The sequence below is a fragment of the Sus scrofa genome, chromosome 2, assembly GCF_000003025.6.
Source record: "Sus scrofa isolate TJ Tabasco breed Duroc chromosome 2, Sscrofa11.1, whole genome shotgun sequence".
Taxonomy (NCBI): Eukaryota; Metazoa; Chordata; class Mammalia; order Artiodactyla; family Suidae; genus Sus; species Sus scrofa.
The window spans coordinates 114,393,047-114,413,364 of NC_010444.4; the positions used below are offsets into that span (position 1 = coordinate 114,393,047).

Here is a 20,318-nt window from a genome sequence, read left to right on the forward strand (position 1 = left end):
AGATTCTTCCTCCCAGCAAAGACTACCTCCTCCTCTTTTCTTCAACTCGGTCTGAGGCTTTCAACTCACCATTTTGAATGTGCGCAAAATCATTAACGAATGATTAGGGAAGCCGAAATTGAAGGTGCATCTGCGAGAGGCGTGCTCTGATCTGACAGCACTAACCAGGAGAAGCACTAATAGAATGGAGCTAATATTGGGAGAAGAATGACTGCTATGGTCTGGACAGGGCGTCTGCGTGCCCGAGCCTCGGTGACAATCGAGAAAAATGCAAATACAGTCAACAGAGCGACGGCAACGGAAGGTTTTTCAGGGGAGAAAGGCTGCAGGCCTGTGGCGTAAGACGTATATCAGCTCTACACGGGGGTGATTGGAAATGGGCATGGGGGAGGGGGAGAGGTGTAGGTAGGGGACACACTCTTCTTAAACGGTCTCCAGTGTGGGGAGAAAGGCAGCGGGGTCCTTGGCCGAGCCACCAAGGACAGCAGAAGAGGCAGCAAGAAAAAGTGGCCTGTAGAGACTCCGATACCATTCGATGCCATCGCTAGAGGCAGCGGGCGCGGAGGCCACCGACAAGAGCGTAGCCCCAGGTTCGGGCTGGACAGGACCCAGGAGGCGAAGAAGGCCTCTCACAGCCATCAACCCCACCCACCATGGCCGGCGCAGCGGACCAGGGACAGGCCCCGCTCCTTCTGGAGAGCAGAAATTAAGAAATGGAGGAGGTGACGGCAGCAATTTCCTCGCCTTGACCCTCACATTCCCAACATCAGAACAAGCCACATTTAAAAAAAAAAAAAAAATCCCCTCACCGAACTGTGCAGCGGCTCCAGAGCGAGAACAGCGCTCGATCCTCCACCCGCCACCACCGCCTTCTTCTCCGCCTCCGACTCCTCCCCCGCCGAACGCGCAGCGGCTGGCGGCGGCGACAGCGGCGGCGGCGGCGGCGGCGGCGGAAGCAGAGGCAGCGGCGGCTCGCCCCGCCCCTTGCGCCGCGGTGGAGGCAAAGGAGGAGGCAACGCAAACCCCGCCCCCGGTCAGAGTCGACCAATAGGCTTAAAGGACCTCTTGGGGAACAATCCACATATCCAATCCGAACCTGAAGAGTGGGCTTACGTCAATGGTTGGGACGTGGCAGAAAAAGGGAGAAATATTTGGACTGTCTCTACACCCCGATCCCCAGTTCTCACTCGAGGGGACCTCACGGATTGGCCAGAGAGCGGAAGGACGGAGCTGCACTCCATCCCCCAAACCCTCGCCTAGCCCCGCCTCCTTTCCCTGCAGCACTGCGACGTTTAGGAGGGGGCGGGGCACCATGCTGGGGCTGGAACAGCACGGCCTTTTGTGGTTTGGGCTGGGAGAAAAAGGCGGGGTCTCAGGGAAAGGGAAGGGGATGTGGGGAATTGAAAAGTCTGACGCAGCTAGACCTTCAGAAATTGCAATTGCAATAACCTAGATGGAGGCATTAAAGTCAATCCTAATTTGACTGGAAATTAACAAGATTAGGGTTTCCTGGCATAAAGTTCAATCCATCGCATTTCAGATGTGGGTGGGTCAAGGAAAAAAAACGGCAGGTAGAAGGACAGGTCTTCCTCTCTGCCCATCTTGACTGCGCACTGGATAGAGCCTTGTCCACTCCCACCCCGCAGTCAGATCCTGGCCCCCTCATTTCTTATTTCTTGGGGTGGGGCCGGGATATAGAGGTTGTCTGCGTTTCCTTTTCATAGCCATGGCCTGACCAGAGACTTCAGTTTGCATCTTGGGGCTGGTGCGTAGTCAAGCGGGGAAGTAACAACTCCCATCACAAGCAACCCAAATAATACAACAGCTGAAGTCCCTGGACACTTTGCTTAATTTAAATGCGGATAACGGTTTAGTCAGTCATGTCACTGATGCTGGTTTCTTTGTTTTACACATCTTCTTTTTTCATCCTGAACATGTCCCCTTTTCTGATTACAGTCCCTCTCCCACCTTATTCCCCGACCCCCTTCACCCCCATCCCACACACCCGCCCAATGCCAGAGATGTATTTATCTCATCCCCTAGCCAAGGCTTAAGAGCCCCACTTCTTGTGCTGGCCCTAGCAACTGCAAAATCTCCTGCCAGTAAGTGGAGACTAATTTTTTTTTTTTTTTTTTTTTGCTGTTGATGAAAACAAATTATCGAAAATTTACTTTTACTATAGAAACTTAGACTATGAGAATTTGCTAGACGTAAGTCTCTTAGCCCACTAGTGAGAGGTAAGGTACATTTCTTACCAAGAAACCATTTCCCACTTGATACTTCTCTAACATGTTGCTCTAGAAGTTGTGGCTCTTTCTCCATCCAGGTCTCCCCCTCTTTGAAAGAGAACTGATATTTCCATCACTTCCCTTTAGAATGTTGCATATTGATCCGGTTGTATACATTAAGGTGTTTGTTGGGGCAGGGGTTCCCAAATTAGTTTCTTTCATGCCATACCATAACTGTGCATAAGACTCGGAGGATTATTTTTTTCTTTTTTCTTTTCTTCTTTTTTTTTATTTTTATTTTCCCACTGTACAGCAAGGGGATCAAGTTATCCTTACATGTATACATTACAATTACATTTTTTCACCCACCCTTTGTTCTGTTGCAACATGAGTATCTAGACAAAGTTCTTAATGCTATTCAGCAGGATCTCCTTGTAAATCTATTCTAAGTTGTGTCTGATAAGCCCAAGCTCCCGATCCCTCCCACTCCCTCCCCCTCCCATCAGGCAGCCACAAGTCTCTTCTCCAAGTCCATGATTTTCTTTTCTGTGGAGATGTTCATTTGTGCTGGATATTAGATTCCAGTTATAAGTGATATCATATGGTATTTGTCTTTGTCTTTTTGGCTCATTTCACTCAGTATGAGATTCTCTAATTCCATCCATGTTGCTGCAAATGGCATTATGTCATTCTTTTTTATGGCTGAGTAGTATTCCATTGTGTATATATACCACTTCTTCCGAATCCAATCATCTGTTGATGGACATTTGGGTTGTTTCCATGTCCTGGCTATTGTGAATAGTGCTGCAATGAACATGCGGGTGCATGTGTCTCTTTTGAGTAGAGTTTTGTCCGGATAGATGCCCAAGAGTGGGATTGCAGGGTCATATGGAAGTTCTATGTATAGATTTCGAAGGTATCTCCAAACTGTTCTCCATAGTGGCTGTACCAGTTGCCATTCCCACCAGCAGTTCAGGAGGGTTCCCTTTTCTCCACAGCCCCTCCAGCACTTGTTATTTGTGGATTTATGAATGAAGGCCATTCTGACTGGTGTGAGGTGGTATCTCATGGTAGTTTTGATTTGCATTTCTCTTATAATCAGCAATGTTGAGCATTTTTTCATGTGTTTGTTGGCCATCTGTATATCTTCCTTGGAGAAATGTCTATTCGGGTCCTTTGCCCATCTTTCACTTGGGTTGTTGGGTTTTTTTGCTGTTGAGTTGTATAAGTTGTTTGTATATTTTAGAGATTAGGCCCTTGTCAGTTGCATCATTTGAAACTATTTTCTCCCATTCTGTAAGTTGTCTTTTTGTTTTCTTTTGGGTTTCCTTTGCTGTGCAAAAGCTTTTCAGTTTGATGAGGTCCCATGGGTTTATTTTTGCTCTAATTTCTATTGCTATGGGAGACTGACCTGAGAAAATATTCATGATGTTGATGTCAGAGAGTGTTTTGCCTATGTTTTCTTCTAGGAGTTTGATGGTGTCCTGTCGTATATTTAAGTCTTTCAGCCATTTTGAGATTATTTTTGTGCATGGTGTGAGGGTGTGTTCTCATTTCTTTGCTTTGCATGCAGCTGTCCAGGTTTCCCAGCAATGCTTGCTGAATGGACTTTCTTTTTCCCATTTTATGTTCTTGCCTCCCTTGTCAAAGATTAATTGACCATAGGTGTCAGGGTTTATTTCCGGTTCTCTTTCTGTTCCATTGGTCTATCGTCGTTTTGGTACCAGTACCACACTGTTTTGATGACTGTGGCTTTGTAGTATTTCTTGAAGTCTGGGAGAGTTATGCCTCCTGCTTGGTTTTTGTTTCTCAGGATTGTTTTGGCGATTCTGGGTCTTTTGTGGTTCCATATAAATGTTTGGATTGTTTGTTCTAGTTCTGTGAAAAATGTCCTGGTTAATTTGATAGGGATTGCATTGAATCTGTAGATTGCTTTGGGTAGTATGGCCATTTTTACAATATTGATTTTCCCAATCCAGGAACATGGAATATCTTTCCATTTCTTGACATCTTCTTTGATTTCTTTGATTAAAGTTTTATAGTTCTCGGCATATAGGTCCTTTATCTCCTTGGTCAGGTGTATTCCGAGGTATTTGATTTTGTGAGGTACAATTTTAAAAGTTATCGTATTTTTGTATCCCTTTTCTAATATTTCATTGCTGGTATACAGAAATGCAACTGACTTCTGAATGTTAATCTTATATCCTGCTACTTTGCTGAATTTATTAATCAGTTCCAAGTAGTTTTGGGGTTGAGTCCTTAGGGTTTTCTATGTATAGTATCATGTCATCTGCATACAGTGACAGTTTGATCTCTTCTCTTCCTATATGGATGCCTTTGATTTCTTTTGTTTGTCTAATTGCTGTGGCTAAGACTTCCAAAACTATGTTGAAGAGCAGTGGTGAGCATGGGCATCCCTGTCTTGTTCCAGATTTGAGTGAGAAGGCTTTCAGTTTTTCCCCATTGAGGATTATATTTGCTGTGGGTTTATCATAAATGGCTTTGATGATATTCAGGAATGCTCCCTCTATACCCACTTTGGCGAGGGTCTTGATCATGAATGGATGTTGAACTTTGTCAAATGCTTTTTCTGTGTCTATTGAGATGATCATATGATTTTTGACTTTTTTTTTGTTAACGTGGTGTATGATGCTGATTGATTTGCATATGTTGAACACCCTTGTGAACCTGGGATGAACCCAACCTGGTCATGGTGTATAATTTTTTTGATGTGTTGTTGGATTCGGTTGGCTAAGATTTTGTTGAGAATTTTTGCATCTATATTCATCAGTGATTTTGGGCGATAGTTTTCTTTTTTGGTGGTATCTCTGTCTGGTTTTGGAATGAGGGTGATGGCGGCATCATAGAATGTCTTTGGGAGTATTCCTTCTTCTTCAACCTTTTGAAAGAGTTTAAGGAGGATGGGCACCAATTCCTCTTTATATGTTTGATAGAAATCACCTGTGAAGCCATCTGGTCCTGGACTTTTTTTTTTTTTGGTCTCTTTTAGGGCCACACCCAGGACATATGGAAGTTCCCAGGCTGGGGTCGAATTGGAGCTGCAGGGGCCTGCCTACACCACAGCCACATCAATGCTAGATCCGAGCCTCATCTGGGTCCTACATCACAGCTCACAGCAACGAGAGATCCTTAAACCACTGAGCAAGGCCAGGAATTGAATCTGCGTCCTCATGGATACTAGTGTGGTTCATTACCACTGAGCCCTAATGGGAACTTCCTATTGTTTTCTTTAAATAAGTGCTTTTCTTTCAATTTCTTTAAAAGGAAAATTTTATAAGTTACTATGAATAGAAAACCTGTATCACCTCACCTAAGTTGAAAGAAACTGAAAGTAAACTTCAGTGAATATAAATCAATGTTTTTAAATTCTGGGGCTAGAGACTATATTTTCTGCTAAAGTCTCTGAGCCTAAAACCCACTCCCTATGAAAGGGAAGTTACCAAGCATTAGAAGCATATTTTAAAAGCAAGAAGGCAAATGGCATTTTTATCATGATGTAATCAAAGGAGAGATAAATAGAACCAAAATAGGAATCACTCACTCACTATGTGAGTCATTGTTTTTAATCCCAACTAGTCATCCAAGGCACAAGGAGTGATTTATGTTACTCTTTGAGAAACACTCTTGTGGAGGCTTATAACGTATATTCTAGAATCGAAATTCTATACTCTCAAACTAGCTCCTGCATTTATGCTGAGTACCTCCGAATAATCTCTATTTACCTCTCTGGCTTCAATTTCCAATTTAAATATGTGGAAGGTAATAACAGTTACTCACAAGCTGTTGTACTATAGACTAAATAACATAATAAATGTGAACCATATACCTAGCAAGTAGAAGTACTAAATACATTTGACTTATGTACTGTATTATTATATGTATATAGAGTTAATAATATGTATTAATGATTTATATGCATTATTGTTGATTTTAGAGGAGGAAAGCACTCCCTAAGGCAATGAGTTGAAGGTATCACAGGATGAAAGGCAGTACTTCTGAAAGAGTAATTCCCATACCAACAGCATCAGCATTACTTGGGAATTTTTTTTAAACACAAATTTTGGAGTTCCCCAGTGGCTTAGCAGGTTAAGGGCCCGACATTACCACTGTTGTGACTCAGGTCGCTGCTGTGGGATGGTTTTGATACCTGGCCCTGGAACTTCCACATGCCACAGTCACAGACAAAAAAAAAAAAAAAAAAAAAAAAGCAAATTCTCAGGTAGGTCCAACCTCAGACCTGAATTGAAAAACTCTAGATATGGAGCCCAGCAATCAGTATTTTAGCAAGACTTCAAGGTGATTCTGATGCATGCAAAGTTTAAGGACCACAGATGTAACAGAAGGAAAACTGTTCCTTCTCAGGAGTGAGAGGACCTGAATTGAAATTATAGTCTTAGAGTGACAGCAGCAAAAATGGAGGTATAAACACCTCAGAAAATTCTTTCTCTATAAAAGCCACAAGAAAAATGGCAAAATTGTCAAAGTCATCTTTTTCAGAACTCTGGAAATCAACGAAGGGCTTGCAGCAACCCAGGAAGCATTTATTCAAGAAAACAGTTGCATCTTAGTAATAGGAGCAAGTTTTGTGATGTTTTGACTTGCCCTAACCCAGTCCCCTCATCTCCAAATCTGCTGTAGCATGGAAAAACAACAGTCCACAATTATGGTGAAAAGAAACAACCTGGCAGATACTGGATGAGGCAGAATGAGGCTGGAACTCCTTCAAAGCCTGATTCCAAGAGAGTAGTCTTCATTTGAGCTATCTGGTTGTTCCCTAGAAGACCTCATTTGTAAGGCTCTCTTGATTTGATTTGATTCAGAGGCAACTCAGTGCTTTCCTGGGGAAAAACTTTCCCACCAAAAGCATGTGTCAAAAACAATGAGAGGGAATTGATTAACTTTGCTGTGCCTTAGGCAGTGAAAACATCTTGAAACAGACAATAAGTTAACCAGAGAGCTTAAAAGGAAAAGCTGGAGAATGTCTGTAGGAACTCTGTAAATTTCCAACACATTAATGAGAATCCAGAAACCCACACACATGCCCAAGGCTGTGCTAAGCAGTATGTAAGCACAGGAAAGATCTGAGAAAGCTCTAAACATTCACCTAAAGCTGACCTTGAGGAAGTAACTAATTGCATTAAGCCAAAAAACACAAAAAAAAAAAAAAAAAAAAAAAAAAAAAAAAAAAAAAAAAAAAAAAAAAAAAAAAAAAAAAAAAAAAAAAAAAAAAAAAAAAAAAAAAAAAAAAAAATAAATAGAATCCATAAGCAAAGAATGAAACCACTAAGGGAGAATTGGTCAACTGCCTCGGGTTTGGGATGGTATGATAAGCGCTGCCCCAACAACACAACACAACAAAACAAAACCAATACACACAACATCAATCCACACAAAACACCAAAAAAAAATCAACAACAAAAGCTGAAAAAACAGCCATCATCACACGAAATAATACAAATCCCGAAAGCATGAACAGCTAATACTCATGCAACAGGTACTATGTAATGTATCATGTAGGATACAGACCTGCTGTACATAAAATAAAAAAAAAAAAAAAAAAAAAAAAAAAAAAAAAAACAAAGTCTGGGAGACATAATGATTCCAGGCATTTAGGGAATATCTGTCGTATCATTAGCTGAGCACTAAGCTAACCAAACAGTCTTCAAATGGCTACTCATGATTGTTGATGAACAAATTAATCAGTTGATCTAAGAAAGAATTTTATTCAAGCCAAATTGAGGATTATGACCTGGGAACAGCATCTCAGGAAGCTCTGAGAACTGTTCTACCCATTAGAAGTCAAGGCATAGTTGTATAGGTTTTTGGAGACAGAAGGCTATGCATTAAATGATGTATTATTGACAGTTTACACAATCTAGATCTAAGCTTCATCATGGCCCCTTACAAGATCAAGAAGCAATGTTATCTTTAAGGAGTTGTCTTTTTGATGCTAGGAGAATATTGCTGTTTATGACTTAGGAGGTATTTTTGCTGATAGGGAAGTTTGGTTGATGTATAATGCAGATACACAATGCACAGTAGAAGGGAAAGGGGAGGTAGAGAAAATGGTAGAGAAAATTTTTGTGTGGTTAAATTTTTCTTGTCTTGCCATAAAATATGAATTTTGTTTCATATTACAAAGAAAAGAGACTTTACGAAATAGTGCAGAAAAGTCACTGAACAAACAAAACAACAAATAGCAATAAACAAAAAACTGGGAAAGAGGAAGAATTTAATTCCCAAGGTTTCAACATGATATCCTCTTAACTCTCTCTCTTTTTTTATTTTTTTATTTTTTTATTTTTTTTTCCTAGGACCGCACCCGCAGCATATGGAGATTCCCAGGCTAGGGGTCCAATCGGAGCTGTGGCCACTGGCCTACGCCACAGCTACAGCAACGCCAGATCCAAGTCGAGTCTGTGACCTACACCACAGCTCATGGCAACGCCGGATCCTTAGCCCACTGAGAGAGGCCAGGGATAGAACCCGAAACCTTATGGTTCCTAGTTGAATTCGTTAACCACTGAGCCACAGCAGGAATTCCCTCTTAATGCTCTTATTTTAAACAAAACCAAGCATTGGTTTCTTAAAAAGATCAACAAAGTTAAAAAGATCAACAAAGTTAACAAACCTTTAGCTAGATTGAACAAGATAAAGTGAGAGAAGACTCAAATCACTTAAATAGGAATTACTACAACTTTATAGAAATAAAACATTATTATAAAGGAGAACTGAGAACGTTTATATGCTAACAGGTTAGAAAAACTAGAAAAAAATGGACAAATTTTTAGAAAGACACAAAACACAAAAAATGACTCCAGATTCTAGAAATAGAAAATCTATCTTTAGCCTTGTCGTTTATGAACAGAATGACCTTAAGTTGGTCATTTAATTTCTTTGGGGCTTAGCTTCTTGAGCTGGAAAACAAAAATTATAAAATTATACCTATGTCATTGGACTTAAACGAGGTTATAAATACAGAGAGGTTATATTAGTTAAGGTAACTCTAGCCATTGTAATAAATAAACCCCTCAGGTCTCACTAGCACAACACAGATTAGAAGGACAAATAGGAATCTCTGCTTCAAATTCAGGACCTGAGCTCTATCATCTTCAATATATGGCTTTCATTACAAGACTGAGCACCAATATCCAGTCAATAGAATGGAGAGATCCTGCAGGAAAAGAATGTGAAAGATTTATGAGGTTTTTATTGACTTCGCATGGACAGGGCTTAGTCATTAATGATCATATTCTGCCAGGAGAACACCTTGAACCATGGAGATTTGGTTTTAGGCTATGTTGGAAGTAATCTATTTTGGTTTAATCCTTACTATTAGGATGTAGTCTTTATTCCTAGATTGTGGTACTAATTCTTGGAGTATCACCCTACTGGGGTCTCAAATGAAAACCTGGGATATTTACCAAGATCCTAGATTCTGCTTAGCTCTTTATAATCTCATTTGTTATTTTCTGCTTTGTTTCTCAGAGTCTTGCTCTTTGCATATATCATTTATTTTTTATTTAAAGAAATTATTATGATTGATTAACAATGTTCTGTCAACTTCTGTTGTACAGCAAAGTGACCCAGTCATACAAAAATATATATACACATTCTTTTTCTCATATTATCCTCCATCATGTTCCATTACAAGTGATTAGATATATATCATTTAAGAGCCAGCCAGCAACTTAAAGGGAATTTACTTGAAGTTTTGAGGTTTCTTCTTTGAAGTTCCTGCCTCTTGAAGAATTTTTACACTTGAGTTCAGCCATTTTGGCAACTTTATACTAAAGAATGCCACTTTCTGCTGTAATTTTAGTCCTTGGTGCCACAATTGGGTAAATGTTCTCAGGGAAAACTCCAGGATGAGTGAGAAACTTCCCATATGTTTCAGTTCTCTCAAGAATCATGGGTTCTCAAGTCCTACCTGCACTCCTTCCTCTTCAATGCCTTAAAACATTGTTTTATTTATTTATTTTTCACCTTTTTTTTATAGTTACTTGCAGTGAGAGGTTTAGTATGATGGAAGTTTATTAATTGTGGTTACCATCAAAAGACCACCAGATGGTTGTTTTAAAGTTTGAACAAGGAAATGCATTTTTAGTCTACAATCACGGTTCTTTATCAATAAAACTGCTTCTAAATCTTAAACTTCTGATATTTTTTCTTCCATATATTCTTAGAAGTCATTAACCATATCCAGAGTTCTTTCCTAGATTTCATCCTCATCTTTTTTAATTCTTTGCTTTCTAAATTCCATGCCTCTCTTTTTTTAATTAAAAAAATTTTATTATAGTCAGTTTACAATGTTTCTTCAATTTTTGCTGTACAGCAAAGTGACCCAGCCACCCATACACACCCATTCTTTTTTTTCCCTAACCCAAGAGACCAGACACAGTTCACTGTGCTGTACAGCATAACCCCATTACCCATTTGATCTAAATGTAACATTTTGCACCTAAAAACCTCCAAATCATCATTAGTCCCCCTCTTTCTCCCCTCCACCCTTGGCAAACACAAGTCTGCCCTCCATGTCTGAAACCTGCTTCTGTTTGTAGATAGATCATTTGTGCCATATTTTAGATTCCACATATAACTGATATCATATGGTATTTGTCTTTGTCTTTCTGCCTTACTTCACTTACTATGACAGCCACTAGTTCCATCCATGTTGCTGCAAATGGCATTATTTTGTCCATTTTTATGGCTGAATAGTATTCCATTGTTTATATGTGCCACATCATCTTAATCCATTCATCTGTCGATGGACATATGGGTTGTTTCCATGTCTTGGCTATTGTCAATGGTGCTGCAATGAACTTAAGGGTGCATATATTTTTTGGACTGAAGTTTTGTCCAGATATATGCCTGGGAGTGGGATTGTTGGACCATATGGTAGTTCTATATCTAGTTTTCTGAGGTACCTCTCTACTGTTTTCCATAGTGGTTGTACCAATTTACATTCCCACCAACAATGATGGAGGGTTCCCTTTTCTCCATATCTTCTCCAGCATTTGTTGTTGACTATTCTGACAGATGTGAGGTGGTACCTCATAGTAGTTTTGATTTGCATTTTTCTGATAACTGGTGATGTTGAGAATTTTTCATGTGCCTGCTGGCCATCTGTGTGTCTTCTTTGGAGAAATGTCTATTTAGGTCTCTTTTGCCGATTTTTCGATTGGATGGTTTGTGTTGCTGTTGAGTTATATGAGTTGTTTGAATATTTTAGAGATTAAAGCCTTATTGGTTGAATCATTTGCAAAGATTTTCTCCCATTGTTTAGGTTGTCTTTTCATTTTTTTTTTGAAGGTTTCCTTTGCTGTGCAGAAGCTTTTGAGTTTAATTAGGTCCCATTGGTTTATTTTTGTCTTTATTGTCATCATTCTAGGAGGTGGATCAACAAATGTTGCCGTGATTTATGTCAAAAAACATTCTGCCTAAATTTTTATCTAGGAGTTTTATAGCATATGGCCTTACATTTAAGTCTTTAATCCCTTTTTGTTCCCCCAGGCTAGGGGGACAAATTGGAGCTGCAGCCACTGGCCTATACCACAGCCACAGCCACAGGGGATCCAAGCCATGTCTGTGACCTATACCACAGCTCAGAGCAATGCTGGATCCTTAACCCACTGAGGGAGGCCAGGGATTGAACCTGCAACCTCATGGTTACTAGCTGGATTCATTTCCACCGCACCACAATGGGATAGAGAATGTTCTAATTTCATTCTTTACCTGCAGCTGTCCAGTTTTCCCAGTACCACATGCTGAAGAGACTATCTTTCCTCTACTGTATGTTCTTGCCTCCTTTGTAATAGATTAGTTGATCATAGGTGCTTGGGTTTATTTCTAGGCTTTTTATCCTGTTCCATTGATCTATATTTTTGTTTTTGTGACAGTACCATAGTGTTTTGATGACTGTATCTTTGTAGTAGAGTCTGAAGTCAGGGAGCCTGATTGCTCCAGCTCCATTTTTCTTTTTAAGAATTGCTTTGGCTATTTGGGGTCTTTTGTGTTTCCATATAAATTTAAGAAATTTTTGTCCTGGTTCTGTGAAAAATGCCTTTGGTAATTCTATAGGGATTGTGTCAAATCTATAGACTACATTGAGTTGTATGCTTATTTTGACAGTATTGATTCTTCCAGTCCAAGAGCATGGTATATCTTTCCATCTGTTTGCATCAACTTTGATTTCTTTCATCAGAATCTTATAGTTATCAGAGTACAGGTCTTTTGTCTATTTAGGTAGGTTTATTCCTAGGTATTTTATTCTTTTTGATGTGATGGTAAAAGGGATTGTTTCCCTAATTTCTCTTTCTGATCTATCGTTGTTAGTATATAGAAATGCAATCAATTTCTGTGTATTAATTTTGTATCCTGCAACTTTATTAAATTCATCGATGAGCTCTAACAGTTTTTAGTAGTGTCTTTAGGATTTTCTAGGTATAGTATTGTCATCTACAGACACTGATAGTTTTACTTCTTTTCCAATATGGATTACTTTTATTTATTTTTCTTCTCTGATTGCCATGGCTAGGACTTCCAAAACTAGGCTGAATAACATTAGTGAAAGTAGACATCCTTGTCCTGTTTCTGGTATTAGTGGAAATGCTTTCAATTTTTCACTCTTGAGAATGATGTTAGCTCTGGGTTTTTCATAAATGGCCTTTATTATATTGAGGTAGCTCCTGTCTATGCCCACTCTCTGGAGAGTGTTTATCAGGAATGGTTATTGAATTTTTTCAAAAGCTTTTTCTGCATTTATTGAGATGATCATATGTTTTTTCTTTTTCTTTTTCTTTTTTTGGGCTGCACCCACGGCATATGGAGGTTCCCAGGCTAGGGGTCTAATTGAAGCTGTTGCCACTGGCCTATGCCAGAGCCACAGCAACACCAGATCTGAGCCACGTCTGCGACCTACACCACACCTCATGGAAATGCCGGATCCTTAACCCACTGAGCAAGATCAGGGATCAAACCCGCAACATCATGGTTACTAGTCAGATTAGTTTCCGCTGTGCCACGACGGGAACTCCTGGTTTTTATTTTTCAGTTTATTAATGTGGTGCATCACATTGATAGATATGTGGATATTTAAGAATCCTTGAATCCCTGGGATATATCCTACTTGATCATGGCATATGATCTTTTTAATATATATCTGGATGCAGTTTGCTAATATTTTGCTGACGATTTTTGCATCTATGTTCATCAGTGACATTGGTTTGTAATTTCCTTTTTTTGTGTGGTATCTTTGTCTGATTTTGTTATCAGCGTGATGGTGCCTTCATAGAATGAGCTTGGCAGTGTTCCTTTCTCTGCAATTATTTGGAAGAGTTTCAAAAGAAGAGGTGTTAAATCTTCTCTGAATGTTTGACAGGATTCAGCTGTGAAGATATCAGGTTATTTCCTGGACTTTTGTTTTTTGGAAATTTTTAAATCACATTTTCAATTTCAGTGCTTGTGATTGGTTTATACATATTTTTAATTTCTTCCTGGTTCAGTTTTGGTATGTTGTGCCTTTGTAAGAATCTGTCCATTTCTTCTGGGTTGTTCATCATATTGGCATAGAGTTGCTCATAGTAGTCTCTAATGATCTTTTGTATTTCTATGGTGTCAGTTGTAACCTCTCCTATTTCATTTCTAATTTTATTGATTTGAACCCTCTCCTTTTTTTCTTGATGAGTCTGGCTAAAGTTTTATCAATTTTGTTGATCTTTTCAAAGAACAAACTTTTGGTTTCATTGTTCTTCTCTATTGTTTTATTTCTTTTTTTTTCTTTTTTTTTTTTTTTGGTCTTTTTGCCTTTTCTAGGGCCTTTCCCGAGGCATATGGAGGTTCCCAGGCTAGGGGTCGAATTGGAGCTGTAGCCACTGGCCTACGCCAGAGGCACAGCAACACAGGATCCGAGCCATGTCTGCAACCTACACACAGTTCATGGCAACGTGGGGTCCTTAACCCACTGAGCAAGGGCAGGGATCAAACCCGCAATCTCCTGGTTCCTAGTCAGATTCGTTAACCACTGCGCCACGACGGGAACTCCTGTTTTCTTTATTTCTATGTTATTAATTTTTGCTCTAATATTTATGATTTCTTTCCTTGTACTACTTTTGGGCTTTGTCTGTTCTTCTTCTCTAGATGTTTATGGTGTAAGTTTAGGTTGTTTATTTGAGTTTTTCTTATTTCCTGAGATATGATTGTCTTGTTATAAACTTCCCTCTCAGAACTGCTTTTGCCATGTCCCATAGGTTTTTGCATTGTTTTATCATCTTCATTTTCATTTTTCTCTAAGTGTCTTTTAATCTCCTCTTTAATTTCTTTAGTGATCCATTGGTTTGTTAGCATATTGTTGAGCTTCCAGGAGTTTGTGTTTTTTGCTCTTTTATTCCTGTAGTTGATTCCTAGTCTCATAACATTGTGGTCAGAGAAAATGCTTGAAATAATTTCAATATTTAAAAATTTACCAAGGCTTGAGCTGTGGTACAAGTTGGGATCTATCCAAGTGCACTTGAAAAGAAAGTATATACTGCTGCTTTGGGGAGAAAAGTTCTATAGATATCAGTTAAGTTTATTTGGTCTAGAGTGTCGTTTAAGGCCTACGTTTCCTTGTGGATTTTCTGTCTGGACGATTTGTCCATTGCTGTAAGTCAGTCTCCCACTATTAATGCGTTACTATCAATTTCTCCTTTTATAGCTGTTAGTAGTTGCTTTATATAATATGGTGCTCTAATGTTGGGTGAATATATATTTACATTTATTATATCTTCTTTGATTGATCCTTTGATCATTGTGTAATGTCCTTCTTTGAATCTTGTAACCTTCTTTATTTTAAAATCTACTTTGTCCAGGAGTTCCCATCGTGGCTCAGTGGTTAACAAATCCAACTAGGAACCATGAGGTTGCAGGTTTGATCCCTGGCCTTGCTCAGTGGGTTAAGGATCCAGTGTTGCCGTGAGCTGTGGTGTAGGTTGCAGATGCAGCTCAGATCCTGTGTTGCTGTGGCTCTGGTGTAGGTCGGTGGCTACAGCTCCGATTAGACCCCTAGCCTGTGAACCTCCATATGCCATGGGATCGGCCCAAGGAATGGCAAAAAAAAAAAAAAAAAAAAAAAAGACAAAAAAATAAATAAAAAAAATAGAATCTATTTTGTCTGATATGAGTATTGCTAATTCTGCTTTTCTATAATATACATTTTTGTGTAATATTTTCTTCCATCCCCTCAGTTTAAGTCTGTATGTGTCCCTAGATCTGAAGTGAGATCTCTTGTAAACAGCATATAATGGGTCTTATTTTTGTATCCATTCAGCTAATCTGTGTCTATTAGTTGCAGCATTTAATCCATTTACATTCAGTGTAATTATGGATAAGTATGAAATTATTGTCATTTTATAATTTCTTTAGATTGTTATCTTGGGTCTTTTTTTTCCCTTCCTCTTTTGTTTTCTTCTCTTGTGATTTGCTGAGCATCTTAATGTTATGTTTGGCTTGCTTTTTCTTTTTTATGTGTGTGTCCATTATAGTTTTTTGATTTGTGGTTCCCATTATATTTTGATATAACCACCTATATATGTGCAGAATTGTTTATGGATTCTGGTCTCTTAATTTCAAATACATTTTAAACTCAAAATGGATTAAAGAACTAGATATAAGACCAGATAATCTAAAACTCTAAGAGGAAAACATAGGCCAAACACTTTCCAACATAAACAAGAGCAACATCTCAGATCTGCCTCTTAGAGTAATGACGGTAAAAACAAAAATAAACAAATGGGACCTAATCAAACTTAAAATTTTCTGCACAGCAAAGGAAACCCTAAACAACACAAAAAGACAACCCACAGAATGGGAAAAAATCTTTGCAAGCGAATCGACTGACAAGGGATTCATCTTCAAAAAATATATATATATATATATATATATATATATATATATAAAAATGGGCAGAAGATCTAAACAGACAGTTCTCCAAAGAAGACATATGGATGGCCAAAAAACATATGAAAAGGTGTTCAACATCACTTATTATTAGAGAGATGCAAATCAAAACCACTCTGAGGTACCACCTTACACCAGCCAGAATGGCCATCATCCAAAAGTCTACAAACAATAAGTGCTGGAGAGGGTGTCAAGAAAAAGGAACCCTCGTACACTGTTGGTGGGATTGTAAATTGGTGCAACCACTGTGGAAAGCAGTATGGAGAGTCCTCAGAAAACTAAACATAGAACTACCATTTGACCCAGCAATCCCACTCCTGGGTATCTATCCAGAGAAAACCATGACTCGCAAAGACACATGTACTCTAATGTTCATTGCAGCACTATTTACAATAGCCAAGACATGGAAACAACCTAAATGTCCATTGACAGAGGAGTGGATCCGGAAGATGTGGTACCTATACACAATGGAATATTACTCAGCCATTAAAAGGAATGAAATACCAGCATTTTAAACAACATGGATGGACCTAGAAATTATCATGCTAAGTGAAGTCAGCCATACAATAAGACACCAACATCAAATGCTTTCACTGACATGTGCAATCTGAAAAAAAGACACAATGAACTTCTTTACGGAACAGATACTGACTCACAGACTTTGAAAAACTTACAGTTTCCAAAGAAGATAGTTTGGATAGTTTGGGGGAATGTGCTGGGGTTGTGGGATGGAAATCCTATAAAATTGGATTGTGATGATCACTGTACAACTATAAATGTAATAAATTCATTGAGCAATTAAAAAAATAAGAAAAATTTCTGCATTTGCCCTCTCCTTTTCTCATGCTTGCTAGTTTTGATATCATACTTGTCAGTGAATGATTTCCTACTTTTATATTATCTTTGCCTTTAACACTGAGATTTTTCTTTTTAACATTCTTGTTTCTAATTGTGGCTTTTCCTTTTCTGCTTAGAGAAGTTCCTTTAGCAGCTGTAGAGCTGGTTTGGAGGTGCTGAATTCTCTTAGGTTTTACTTGTCTGAGAGCTTTTGATCTCATCATTGAATTTGAATGAGAGCTTTGCTGGGTAGAGAACTCTTGGTTCTAGATTCCTCCTTTTCAATTACCTCAAATATATCTTGCCACACCCTTCTGGCCTGTAGAATTTCTACTAAAAAATCACCTGTTATCCTTACGGGTGTTCCTTGTATGTGATTTGTTGCTTTTCCCTTGTGGCTTTTAATATTTTCTCTTTGTATTTAATTTTTGTCAGTTTAATTAGTATGTGTCTTGCTATGCTTCTCCTTAGGTTTATCCTGTATGGGATTCTCTGTGCTTCCTCAACTTGAGTGACTGTTTCCTTTCCCATACAGGGAAATTTTTGACTATAATCTCTTCAAATACTTTCTCTGGCCCTTTCTCTCTCTCTTCTCCTCCTGGAATCCTGAAGATGCAAATGTTGTTACATTTAAGGTTGTCCCACAGGCCTCTTAGACTCTCCTTAGTTCTTTTCATTCTTTTTTCTTTACTCTTTTCTGTGGCAGTGATTTCCATCAGTCTGTCTTGCACCTCACTTACTTGTTTCTCTGCCTCTGTTAACCTGCTATTTGCTCATTCTAGTGTATTTTTCATTTCAGATATTGTGCTATTCATCTTGTTCTTTAAACCCTCTTGATCTTTGTTAAACATTTCTTTTAACATCTCAGTCTGTGTCTCCACTCTTTTTTCAAGATATAGATCATCTTTACTATCATCACTCTGGATTTTTTTTTCAGGTAGATTGCCTATCTCCTCATCATTTAGTGGTTTCTGTGTGTTTTGTCTTGTTCCTTTTTCTGAAAGCTACTTCTTTGTCATATCATAATGTCTACCTTTCTGTTTATTGTCCCCTTGAGAGTAGGTATGTAGATTGATCAGCAGGTGCCTAGTCCTGTAATTTCTCAGGGGTGGTAGCAGTTCACATGTACCCAGAGAATGTGTTGGGAGCAGCCGGGTGGCTGCTAGGGATGGGGTCTGTGAAGCAGGTGGCAGTGATTCACAGTTCACAGGTTTGCTCTTGTAGCATTTGGGGGCAGCAGTGGCTCCTGAGAGCTCTCCTACTACCAGATACCTTTCAGGACTATTTCCTATAGCTTGCAATGTCAGCAGTTACTCCTGCAGCCCCCCTCCCCCCCGCCTTTGCTGGGAAAGCTCTAGGGACTGCTCTCTGTAGCTGCAGGGGCAAGTGTCCACATTCTGTAGTCACTTCCCTTGCTTGGCTACTCTAGAGATCTGTCTCTGCCCCAAGGGCAAAGACTGCTCCCAAACTGTTGCTAAAAGGCTTTCTCTGTAGCTGCATGACATGTACTTCTGGCAGTCCCTCCGCCAGCCTGGATGCTGGTCAGAATGCTCTCTGTAGTGGCTGTGGATCTGAATGTGGACTAATGGGCCTCCTATAGCTCCCTTGGCATGGAACGTGTGCCACTGGTGTGGGCCCTGTAGCTTGTGCTTTTCTCTACCAGGGAGTGTGCACTGTGGCCCTCTCTTGGCTGTTTTTGGCATAGATTAAGTGTCGCTAGCAAGAGTCCCTGCAGAACAACTGGGTGGAGCCACAGAGCTTATGCTTTTCCAGGACAGGCAGTCTGTGGCTCCAGCAGGGGATGGGTATCAGCATCTCTTCTGGTGTGGGACAGTCACCACTAGCATGAGCTCCTGCCCAGCCACTGGGCAGAGCTTCAGAGCTTGTGCTTTTCCTAAATAGGCAGTTTGTGGCTCCAATGCCTCTCTTTTTCAATTTAATAGTGACTACCTTGAGGCTATCAGGTTTGAGTGGGAAGTCATACTCATAAACTGATTTTTTCCCCATAAAGATTAGTTTGAATTGGCCTGCATTGATCAAAACCTCCCCCAGTCTTTTATCTCACAGTTTATGGTCTAGTAGAAGTCTACTATTCCAGTAATTTGTAGCTGTAGTCCCAAACTTCTGGAATTTCTCTATTTCTATTTGCAAACAATCATTTCTTGCCTGAGCTCATCTCTTTCATCTTACACTTTAATAAACCATCATTATGGACAATGCACACCCCTAGAATTCTGTTTTCAAAGCTTTATAGATTCCACAGGCACCATATCTGCCTCCCAAATTACCACAACGATATCTGTTTTTTTAACTAGATTCTTTGAGACTGCATAGCATGCGTCTTCATTTTTCTAGCATCTACTATCACTTATGTTACCATCCACTGACCATCTGATAAGCCAGTGCCATGTATTTACAATATTTTGTTATATCTTATATTAATTAAGCAACACTGTATAATGTAACAGATTAAGCCTAAAATTTCATGGAGTAACTCAATTGATGGCTATTTTCTGAAGACCTAAGGTTCACCTAGCAGTGGGAGAGAAAGAGAATGGGGGAGAGTTACTTTATATTGTAATTTAACCCCTGATCCTGGCAGAATCTAAGCCATCTACAACCATATGTTCCAAATTTGTTTTGAGATTCCTCTTCAAGTAGTTTAAAAGAACTTTGACCAGCTGAGTCGTGGTTGAGGGAAAAGGAGCATAAAACAGGTAGTTAAAAAAAAAAAGAGATTATAAACACTCTACCAATTATAGTCTGTTACATAATTCATTCTATAGTTTACACCTGTGGTTTTCAACCTATTGAACCTACACAAGTTCATCAGCATCACCTAGGAACTTGTTAAAAATGCAAAATTTCAAAATGCATCCCAGACTTACTGAATCAGAAACATTGGGAATGGGGCTTAGCATTCTGTATTTAATGAGCCCCCAAGATAATCTGAATATAGGCTAGGATTTGAGAACCATCCCATTTCAGAATATCAATGTTAGTTTGAGAATTGGATACAATGACGTAAGACGGTTTCTCTTCTTTCCTAGAAAGACTAACTGAAGTTACATGGTAAGTACTTTTGCGTGAATATTTAAGTATCAGAAGAATAGAGTGTGAGTTGGACTGTGACAGATAATATTGATTGGCTTCTTCAGCTTTTCTTACAACCTCCTAAGATATCTGGAAACTAGAAAGTTAAAAGCTCATCTTAGATTTTCTTGCTGTTAAAGTTCCAGATGTGATTGAGGGTTTGCCAATTAGATGCACTCATGTGAGATTTTGTAAGGTGAAAGG

General features: G+C 39.2%; 1 protein-coding gene across 2 annotated transcripts in view; it reads right to left on the bottom strand.

The window, feature by feature from the left end:
* The window catches only part of PJA2 (praja ring finger ubiquitin ligase 2), a 355,790-nt gene that overhangs the window by 73,075 nt on the left and 262,397 nt on the right, over positions 1 to 20,318 (bottom strand). The window contains exon 1 of one of the 2 annotated variants that reach the window (XM_003123822.5): positions 810 to 979. The exons of the other annotated variant lie outside the window; for it this stretch is intronic. The gene's annotated coding sequence lies outside the window, so the exon portion shown is untranslated. Of the gene's footprint in view, positions 1 to 809; positions 980 to 20,318 lie in introns of those variants that run through there. 2 annotated transcript variants of the gene reach the window in all.